General features: G+C 41.0%; 1 long non-coding RNA gene across 1 annotated transcript; it reads left to right on the top strand.

The window, feature by feature from the left end:
* The first annotated feature begins 221 nt into the window (after positions 1 to 221).
* Positions 222 to 4989, top strand: LOC135444924 (uncharacterized). Its single transcript, XR_010439361.1, has 3 exons — positions 222 to 353; positions 2463 to 2607; positions 4877 to 4989. It is a non-coding gene; the product is annotated as an uncharacterized LOC135444924 (long non-coding RNA).
* The last annotated feature ends 5709 nt before the right edge of the window (positions 4990 to 10698 follow it).

Raw genomic sequence — 10698 nt, 5'->3', positions numbered from 1 at the left:
TGTGCAGCAGAACTATAAAAGAACATTCATTCTGATTTAGTTTTGTAATCAATCTGAGGCTGTTGGATCCAATTCAAGGCCATCTCAGTGTCTTAGTTTTTAGAAGAGTTGTTCTTATTTTATATCAGCATGTGTTAAAGAAAATATTGGCCTCTTTTCCTGGAGCTGGACTTGTGCAATGCTTACATGTAAAAATAATCCCACTGAGACCCCCCTAGCTGCTTTGATTGCAAAAAGCCAAATGTTCCTATCTACTATACAGCAAGAAAATGAGCAGAGGGCTTTGCAAACTGGAAGAAAGAACAAGACAAAAGCACAGATGAGATAGGAAAGAGCTTTGCCCCATATTCCTGGTAAGTTTGCAGAATTTCTTCCGTATTTATACTGCAATTTGAAATCTCTTCAGAGAAGCCAGCCAGCAGCCAGCCAGCCCTGGAAAAAGAATTACCTTTAACAACCAGCACGTTTTTAAGTTAAAGTTAAAGCTTCTTGCAGCAAAGCCAGCAGCATGTAGTTGTAGCTGCAATTGCCCACTGCAGCCCAGAGCAGTAGCAAAGCAGCTCTGGCAGGCAGGATTTTTAAGAGCTGGGCTACCCCTCCGTGGAGCAGCGAGCAAGAGCAAAGCAGTGCCCCTGCCATGATGGACTGCCACAGCCTACTGGCTGGAACAGGGCCCTGGAGCCCTTGTGTGAGGCTCCAGGGCTGTGGGGAGGGGAAGGTGAAGTCAGCTGAGCAGCTGCAATACACTCTGCATGCCCTGGCCTTTCCTTTTTTGCTCCTGGGAAGTCTCAGGTTTGCAGCATGCACAGGCTCCATAATACTCATGCTATCACAAACCTCTTCTCACTCCAGGAAACTGCTTTGGGTTTATGTCAGTATGCAGAGCATTTGAGAACGCTTCTCCTTTCTACAAAAGTAGAAAAGTAGGAGGAATTTCTCAAAGATGAGCAGGAACTAGCACAGAAGCAGAGAAATGACTCCTCACAGTTTCATGGGTGCTAAAGTCTGACTAGCTTTTGGCTGACAGCTAGAGAAAAAATGAGAGAGGTGTGCTTTCTTTGCCCCCTTTTGCTCTCAGGAAAGATCTTGAAAGAGATAATTCCAGTAAGACTAGAAAATGGAAGAAAAGAGACAATGGAGGTAGAATAGAGATGACCCCAAACTGACTGTTCACTTTCTCCTCTGTGATTCACTCCAACTCACCCACCTGACCTGCAGACAACTCCCTCCAGCAAGGGGTGTGGGAGGAAATCTCCTTTAGGGATGTCAGCATGGTGCTAATAATGCCAAGATTGTGGGTTCAATTCCTGTATGGGCTGTCCACTTAAGAGGGGGACTCAATGATCCTTGTGGGTCTCTCCCAGCTACAAATATCCTGTGCTACTGTGATTTTTCTCTGAATAGAGAATGCTCAGTCATCTACAGTTTCCTCCCTCACTGTGAGAGAGATTGCAGTGCAGAATGGAAACAGGAGACCTGTCATAGCAGTGATGGTGAACAGGGGAAGTTATTTCAGGCTACTGAAACAAACATTGTTAAAAAAAAAAAACCACCAAAAAAAAAAAAAAAAAAACAACAACAAAAAAGAGAGAATCTGCCAGATCAGATAAACATGAGAGTCATTACATCTCTGAGAAAAATTACCTGTGCTCTATCTGCTAGTTCAGTATCTCAGTGATGTATGAACTTTCTCAAAAGCAAAGGAGTGACAGAATGCAAACAAGAAAAGAAGTAAGAACAAAACAATGAAATTTTGTGTGACAGAAATTGGGGACTTTTGTGCTAACACAAAGTACTGATAGTCCTTTGCAATTTCCCTGCTTGGCATCAGCCCCTCGGTGTGGTCTCTCCTGTGTCACCAGCTGGCCATGAAGGGTTTCAGGCTGACAGCCAGCCAGAAGACCTCCACTGTAGTGGCCTTTGCAGAACTGGCTGGAGCTGGAATGCATGAAAGTGGAACTACTTTTCCTTTTTCATTTAAAAAATAGCCCTTTCCCTTTTCTGAATCTGGGAAGAGACAAAGGTAAACTAAAATCTGGATCGTAAGGATTACAAATTGTCAGCTCCAGTGAATTATCATTATCATGAATGTCATTATTTTTACTTAATGATGCATCTCAAAGAAACTACTAAATGTGCCCATTACTTTCTGTTAGAGCACATTACTGCATGGTAGAAGGTAGTATAATCTAACCAGTCTTCCTTTAAATTTAGAATTATTATATTTGGAAAACATTGCAATACTCTGAACTTCTATATGCAAGTTGTAACATTTATTGTACCTTACTATATTTTGCTCCATCTTAATACGGTTCTGCAGCAGTCAGCAAAGAGCCTATTCTGAGTTCCTCCCAGTTACAAGTTTTCCAAAGGAAATTCATTTTCCAGGGTCATTTTAAAAATATATTCCAAGCTGTTAGCGGATACTTTTCTTTGAACTGGTTTCAATCTTTGTTCTACAGCAGCCAACCCACTTGCAAAGAGTATTTCCAAGGCTTGTTATTCCCATGCAAGATCCCAGCAACAGTACAGAACTCACTGAAGATGTGTGATATGGAATCACTTCCCCAGCAGACTGATCCTGCCCCCAGAAACTTGCCATTAAAGGTAACTACCTACATCCCCCATCTAGAAGTCTGCACGTAGAGGGAACACTAACTTTGAAGGCTCTCCATTTTATTCTCTGGGAACATTTGAGCAATTCCTATTTGCAGCAACACTAAAGTGGCTACAGAAAGATGTATACACAGTTTAAGTAATTGATCAAGAGCTAAGACTATTTTTTTTCATTCTCCAGTCAGTTCTCAGACATCTCTAGGTGATGAAAATACAGTTAACCCATGGGATTTACAATAGGACCACATGCCTCAGATTCAGTTAAAAATGTTTTAGCTGCTGGACCACAATGTCATATTAAGCACATGCCAATTCCCTGAGCCACTGCCAACCCTCAGACAGGCCATTTCTCTTTCTAACCATGATAACTGACTATGGGTAGTGAGTGATTCAAGAGGGGAGCAGCAAGCACTGCATCCTGGCAGTGAGAAAAGCTAAACCTGTTCATTCCATGGCTAAATTTGTCCCTTTCTGCTATCAGCCAAGGGTGACAGATGAAACATTGTGTTAACCTGATGTAATTAAAAGATAGACCTAGCAGGAGACAGTACAAGCGACAGCTGTCAAAACATAGCTCAGGCACAACATTTAAGCGTCTCTTATCAGTGTTTATTCATTCATAGGTTGGACTAATAGAGAAGAGCTTGTGCACAGCTGCAAGTGCATGTCTGTACTGGGGAAGACAAGTGGTCTTTGCAGGTCTCTCATGCAGCTGTGCAACACTGGTGCTGATTGTTAACACACCAGCTCAGTACTTTGTATCTAAGACTGGCTCTAGACAGTGTTTTATATTTAGAGTGTTATACATGACAGAAGTGGATCCCTATGATTCTTTGCTCAGCAGTCCTGTTTCTCCTTCTCAGTGATAACCAATGGACTTCACTCAGCACAAACTGACCCTTTGGATATCTTTGGCTTAGACCATTTCTAGCTGGACAGAGCTGCCTTTGTAGTTAAATACAAGTACTACAAATGAGGAGTGTTTGGCTAGATTTTACTCTTTGTAGCAGGGATGGTCAGGAAAACCACTCTCCTGTCTTACAGTAGTAGCTTGAGTGACTACTTGGCTGTCTTCAATTGGCAGCAGCATTCATCCCAGTTCGTCAAGCTCAGTTCCTTAAGGAGAACTATAGGATTCATTCCAAATTGAAAATGAGTCTCCCACACTTCAGTCTGAGGAACAAATTCTAGTGTCTGAGCCATTTCTCTGGCTCCAGTCACAGGGAATGCTTCCAAGTACCCTACACAGCCCAGTACGTGCTCCCCTTGCAGACCACACGTGACTCAGCAACACAGGTTTGCCATTCCTGTTACAGTTCCACTCTGACACAAAGAAGGCAAAGGTTACCCTTAGATGGATGAAGCTAAATGTCATACTAAACTATAGAAATATATTCAATGAAATGCTATTAAGGCAAGGTCTGAATTTCTGCATCCATTTTTGGTAGCCCTCTTCAAGGAAGAGATCTAGAGAATAGCAGGTTATGATCAAAGGAATGGGGGAGATTTAATCTGGAAAAGAGAAGGCAGAGGGAAAACTATAAGCTTTATGCACATAAAATGCTACTGTAAAGCAGGGAACTCTTCCCAATGCCTGTTGCAATAGAACAGAATTAATGGCTTTGATTGCACAAGGGAGATGCAAATTTAACATAATGAAAGCTTTCTAGTGGGAAAGTTTAGCACTCAAAGACTGTATGTGGGAAATGTGGACCCTCCATTAAAGCAGGTTTTTAAGAAGAGATTGGACAATTATCTGGTCAGAACAGTTAAGGGAAGTGGATTCAAGAAGCTCTCACAGTATCTATTGATCCTATATTTACAGTCCTAGAAAAGATTTTTTTGTGTTGTTTCAGTAGCAACTGTCTGGTTCAGACTCCTGCTGACAGGGATGACATTCAAGAAAAGTGATGGGTAAAACACCTTAAAATGGATGTTTCTACATTTGCTTGCATACTACTGTGATGACTGAAACTCCGCAAACTTCAGCGTGTGAACCCACCAAAACAGGGCTTTTTGTTTCAAAATGCGTGAGGCTGTAAATGGAAGAAGGTATGGATGTTAGGCATCATGAAACCTCAATCCTGGAAGCTTCTGAATGGTTTCCCTTTTGATTTTATGATCCCAATAAGGTTTAGATACACACGCACAAATATGAAATAGAAAGAAAAAATGATATGCTTTTAAAATACAAAAGCTTAATTTGAGCACACAGGATATATATAATGATCTCAGATATCCACAAACCTCACTCATGCAGGTAATCCCCGGAAAGCTGAAGGTACAGAACCCACGAAGAAACAGCACAGCTCATCAACACAGGAGCCAGGACTATGAGATTTCCAAGGCCAAGGCACCAGTGCATAACAGTAAGCTACTATTCTTGCATTACATCCTGGTAACTACTGGCTGCTGGAAAAAGGAAGATGCTATCTGGAATGAAAATCAGAGATTAGGCAAAATTTATTTTGCTGCTGCCAATGAAATCAGCAACACAGGAGGCCAGATGTTAAAAAAGAACATGTGTCAATATGGAGATATGCAGGTGTTATCTTTTAGCTCTGGCTGTTCCCCACTGCTCTATGTAATTTAAAGATCTGCTGCCATCAATAACTTATCCATCCAGTCTTGTGCTATTGTTACCTTTTACTGTTCTTACTTTCAAGGACAGTTTCACATTTTGAGATGTGTTTTTGTAAGGGAAATCCCTGCCATACTTTTCCTGTAGTGCTTTATTTTCTTCTGAACTTTTGACCTCACTATAAATGGATTTTTGGTTACAGTATTCAATGCATGTATCAAGACAAGGTCTCATCTGAAACTTCCTCATCATTCCTTTCCCACACCCCCTCCCCTAGGCTTCACACTAGATTTCAGGATTTAATTTCTTTTTACCTGACAGTACAAAGTGAGCCACTCTTTGGAAACTCTTCTTGCAGAGGAAAAGGAGTTTTAGTGGTAGTCTGACATGCCTTCACAAAGCACAGACCAAAAGCATCCCTGTTTTATGACTCCCATTTGCCCATGCAGCACACATCACATGCTCAGCAAGGGATCTTCTGGTGTCAAAGTATAATTCCCACTGTGGGCATTAAATGAGATTAGCAGGTGGCAAGAAGTTCAAAGTAAATGAGAGACTGTTGATTATACAATATGTGGTTAAGCTGCAAAACATCTCAGCAGAAATAAGCATAAAAGTGTGTGTATATGGTCCAAATTGGAAAATTCACAATGAAAATCTATCAAGGATTCCTGAATACAAAGTTACCACCATTGCATTTAGGGAGTACCTGAACCATAAATCCCTGGATTTTGGTGGAGTATTCTGTGGAGGGATCAGTACAGGCTTGCTGTGCTCTTATATTCCTCTCCAGGCTTCCCCAGCTGGCTATCACCAGTAACAGGACAGTGATTAGATGAATCTTCTGTCTTTGGGTGGCTCTTTGCATTTCTTACACAGAACTCCTTACAGGTGACAGAAGGCGGACTCTGCCCCATTTGTTCCTGTTTCATGCCAGCAGACTAGTCTCAGCTACAAAGTGGACAATACAATGCAGGTCCCAGCAAATCTCAGGGATGGAGCACAGGGCCTGCTCCTTGCTGAGAGTGCAGCCTCTCACATGCTTGCAGCAGAGACACACCTGGCTCAGAGTGCCCCACAGTGCATCCAGCCAGCCTCAAGGGCAATGGCTGTGCTGAGTGGCTCCATCTGGCACAGAATCACAGAATCTTAGCTTTGGGGTTGGGTTGGAATGAACCTTAAAGTTTAGCTGGTTCCAACCCTCCTGTCCTCACTTTGGGGTTGGAACTATGCAATACTGGGCATGGGGAGACCCTGGAGCATTGCAGTGTGGGAGGTGTCTTGGCACAGGGCATTGCTCAGGAAAGGCATACAGCAGTCAAAGGCACGCTCCCAGCTGCAGCCTAGCACGTGTCCCCACCTCTTCAGATCAGCAGTGTGACTGTTCAGAAACCCCTTAGGTCCAGAACCTGTGCCTCACTTTCTCCTGAAAGTAATGTAGGCACAAATAATTCATGATATCACATCTTGAGCTTGACGTACTTTCAAAGCTACTCAAAACCAAATAAAAACCCCCTTGCCATAGCAACTACCCTATTGTTAACCCAAAGCTGAGGCTTTTAAAATCTGTGATCCTGGGTATTTAGATGCACTGTCATTCCTACTGATACCCACCACATCCCTTAATTCAAAGTCATGCACAGCCCATACATGGTGAGTAGAAAGAACCAAGAGAAGAAGGTCTCCACTAAGGAAACCACCAAACCATTCCTTCATGAGCTGCAATGGGCCTGCCTCACACAGCGTAACTGTAGACAGAGAGACAGCTCTCTCCAGACCTGTTTAAAACACAGTACAGAGATTAAACAGCTGCCTACCCTTTTTTCGGCTCTCCTCTCTTCTCTCTTATACAATGAACACCATGGAACAAAAAGCGCAGCCAAAGCAAACATCACTTAGACCAAGAGCTTGATGTCAGAGAGTTGAAAGTGAAGCTCCCAAATTCAGAAGAAAACACCTACTAGAGCTCTCATCAAGAGCACTATTGGGATGATGACTTTTGTCTCAGTCTACAACAAAGGAACAACCACACACCATCAGTTACAAGCCCAGTCTTGAGATGAGGAACCTGGTCCCTGTCAGGAGGTCTATGCTGCATCACTTCCTCAGGAGATCAGCAGTGAGAGCAGCACCCACCCCACGTGCATCTGATGGCTCTTGTTAGAGAATACATGAGCCTCAAATTACTAACTTGAGAGATGGAAATCAGTGGAAACAGTTAATGCAAGCCTCTGTGATCTAAGTTGCCTTTATTGCATTAGGAGAATTTATTAGTCATATCATTCTGGGGATGCTGTGCCAGGTTGTGTTCAGCCTCAGAGCTCTGAGCCCTCATCAAAATATGCTATTTGGAAAAGCCAATTTCAAACCATTTCCTGAAGAACAAACCCTTATTTGTGCATATTTACCCAAACAGACTTAAAATGAATTCCCAAGTCTTTGCAGACTTCACACAATTCATCAATTTCTCATGATCAGTCTGGGGAGGTGCAGAGGAGGCTCATGGTACTTTCATGTTTTCTCATTAAAAAACACCCATTGGTACATTAATAAGACAAGAGCATCTCAGCAGGACATGTAGCTATGTGACATTTCAAGCCTTTTGAAGAAAATGCACAGAAAGGAAATGAACCCCAGCAGTTATAGCCAGCAAGACAACAAGTAAATGAGCTTTTCGTGTGGAGAACAAAGAGAGAGGGTGTCAGGAATGGATGAAGTGAAGATATGACAGAAGAGGGGAGATCATTCTGCCTGAGAGCCTCATTAGTATCAACAGACTGGAAAGAATGAAAGACTTCAGAGGTCAAGCTGTCCTGATGTGTCCATCTCACTCAGGCTAGGATAAAAGCCACCAAAAAAACACTGTTTCATTCTTTCCTGTGTATCACACGCACTACTGAGCCCCATTCCGAAAGAGCTAAACAAACTGTTTACATTTTTTGAGTGTATGTATTACACTGTGTTTATTTTCCAAGTTTTAGTTTCAGAGTAACCCTGCAGGGTAGGACAAAGATGGAGTAAACCCTGCCTCATGGTAGTACTCTAGCAACAAGTATTCCTTGAATTTGTTGCATATCTCAAATTTTTTTGCAGAGATGCCTTTTTATTTGGGTGCACCATCTACATGTGATTATCGTTCCCTTCTTTCAAACAAACTTTGTCTGAAACCACACAAGCTATGCCTACACAGCTACCAGCACTTAATACCCCCTTTGATGCCACTGCCATATTGACCAGCACTTCTCCACTGGGAGCAACTGTTAAGCTCCACCAGACTGTGAGAGTGAAAAGCATCTGCAAATTTTGGCTACAAGTCTAAATCCTGACTCACCTGCTCTAGAGCATGAGCAGCTGCTGGCAGTAAAAGCAAATAAATGCATGCTTTCCAGAAACATTTCCTAATAGTGAAAAACTGTCTTTAAAACATAGATTCAGCTCTTCAAGGCTGCCTTTCTATAAGCCCCTGAGTTTGAGAAATACAAGTTTAATGTGTACCTGGGTGAGTGCATTCCCCACCTTGCTGAACCTCCTTCACCTTTATTCAAAGGGTTTCTCCCTCTGGCAAAAGGAGAGCAGAAGTCTTTTATGTATTCACTTCAATAGTTCCCACTTATTCCCATGTGCTTGGCAGCCATCCTTCCAAGTAGCCTCCCTAGTTTGTTAACATACTGGATTTATTAATCCCATTTTGCAGTTTGTTGAACTTTCCCTTAAACTCTTCTCTTCGACCAAGAAATTCAACTTTTACAAAGGTAGAGAAACATCTTAATGCCATGTATTTTCCACCACCGCCCCCCAGGCCTTTTAGATATATTTGCATATTTTTGGCATAAAACTTTTTTGGGTAGTGCCCATAAAACACATCATATTCTTGTGGGTTTTTTTTAAACTTTGGGTTCTTTCCATGTAGGAATAAAATACTCTCACAGAATGCCACATAGCATAACCAAACCTTCCAATTTATTGTGCTGTTTGAGAAATTTCCACTCAACAAACTGGAAATTTTTTAGGAGTCCTAGAAATGCTGAAGTACAACAGTACAACACACATTTCCAAAGTATTTTTATCATGATCTTAAAACATCCACATTTCATTTCTATCAAGGGAAAGGGTATTTTACTTGTATGACTTGTCAAATTGCCTTCAGATTTTTTAAAAAAAGTTTAAAAATGCTTCAGTTAATGTTAAAAAGGCTTCAGTACTATAATCTTTTAAAACATATCTCCAAAAACAAATTTCAATCTATATGCATACATATTTTTTCAAACAAAGGAAACCAGAAACTGACATTGCTGGAACTTGCCATAAAAATAAAATCAACCGCAAAACAAACAAAAACCAACCATCCAACACAAACCAACAATAGCAAAAATAACCCACAAAACCAACCTGCATTGTGAAAGGTAAAAATACAGAAATTTTCATTAAAAGATCTGGTTTTCATCTCAAAAAAGTTTCCTATATAGTTTTGGGACTTGCGACTTTTTATGGTTGTTTGCTTTCCATAAAAATCAAGCATTTTCATGGGGAAAATAAGCAATTCCCTAACCAGTTCTTTGGAGCACCTTGTATTATCTGTCCATATTTGTCACACACAAGACAAGAATAAAGATATCCCATGGGTGGCTTCTTACATATTGACTGTAATATTAGGAGGCAGGGGCAAATAACTAATTTATGAGCTGATATTTATTTTCTTTTCAAAGTGATTAGGAATGTGTTTGCGAAGTAATGGAACTCACTAGCCTTAAGGAACCTTTTAGCACACCCAGCCCAAAGCACAGAATTCACATCCAGAAAACCCAAAGACAACAGAAAAAAGTATGTGGATGGGAGACATTTGGAAACAGTATTCCTATATCAAAGCTAAACTGGAAGAACATAAATACTTGGCTCTTATTTTGGTCTGACATTAAGAAACAAATGGGATTTTTAACAAAGTATTTCAAGTTGACCCTTTGGTATTAAACTGCAAATAGACTTTCAGTAAGAACTCCCACAAATGCAGTATTATATTTGCAATAGTGCTGACAGTCACCAGAGCAGCAGTTTATAGTACGTTGGGCTGGCACACAAGAGGTACAGATAATAAAGGAAATGTATTTCCAAAAACCTATAACCTGCAAAAAGAATTGTTTAAGTCATATCTAAGCTTGTTTTCCTTAGATGCAGAATCAGAAAATACTATTTCCAGTGTCAACTCCTAGAGAAGAAGTATTCACATTTTTCTTCCTCAGTTATATTAATCAGGTAATAAGTATGTTAATAATAATGTTCCTCTTACAAAATTCTGATTTGCTGTATTGTCACCAAAAATTCCCTATAGATACCAAACATGCCGTTGGTTTTGATGCATAATCAAACTAAAAAGTCCACTGAATTATTTAATTTCCATTAAAAAATAAACTACTTTTGGGGTAGTTTAAGGAAGGTGACAGTTCATTACTACTCTCAGGTGCAATTTGAGCAGCCTCCACACCTCTGGTTAAGGGCAACAAGTG

Source organism: Zonotrichia leucophrys, chromosome 3 (assembly GCF_028769735.1).
Source record: "Zonotrichia leucophrys gambelii isolate GWCS_2022_RI chromosome 3, RI_Zleu_2.0, whole genome shotgun sequence".
Classification (NCBI taxonomy): Eukaryota; Metazoa; Chordata; class Aves; order Passeriformes; family Passerellidae; genus Zonotrichia; species Zonotrichia leucophrys.
This window is presented reverse-complemented; position numbering and strand designations above follow the sequence as displayed.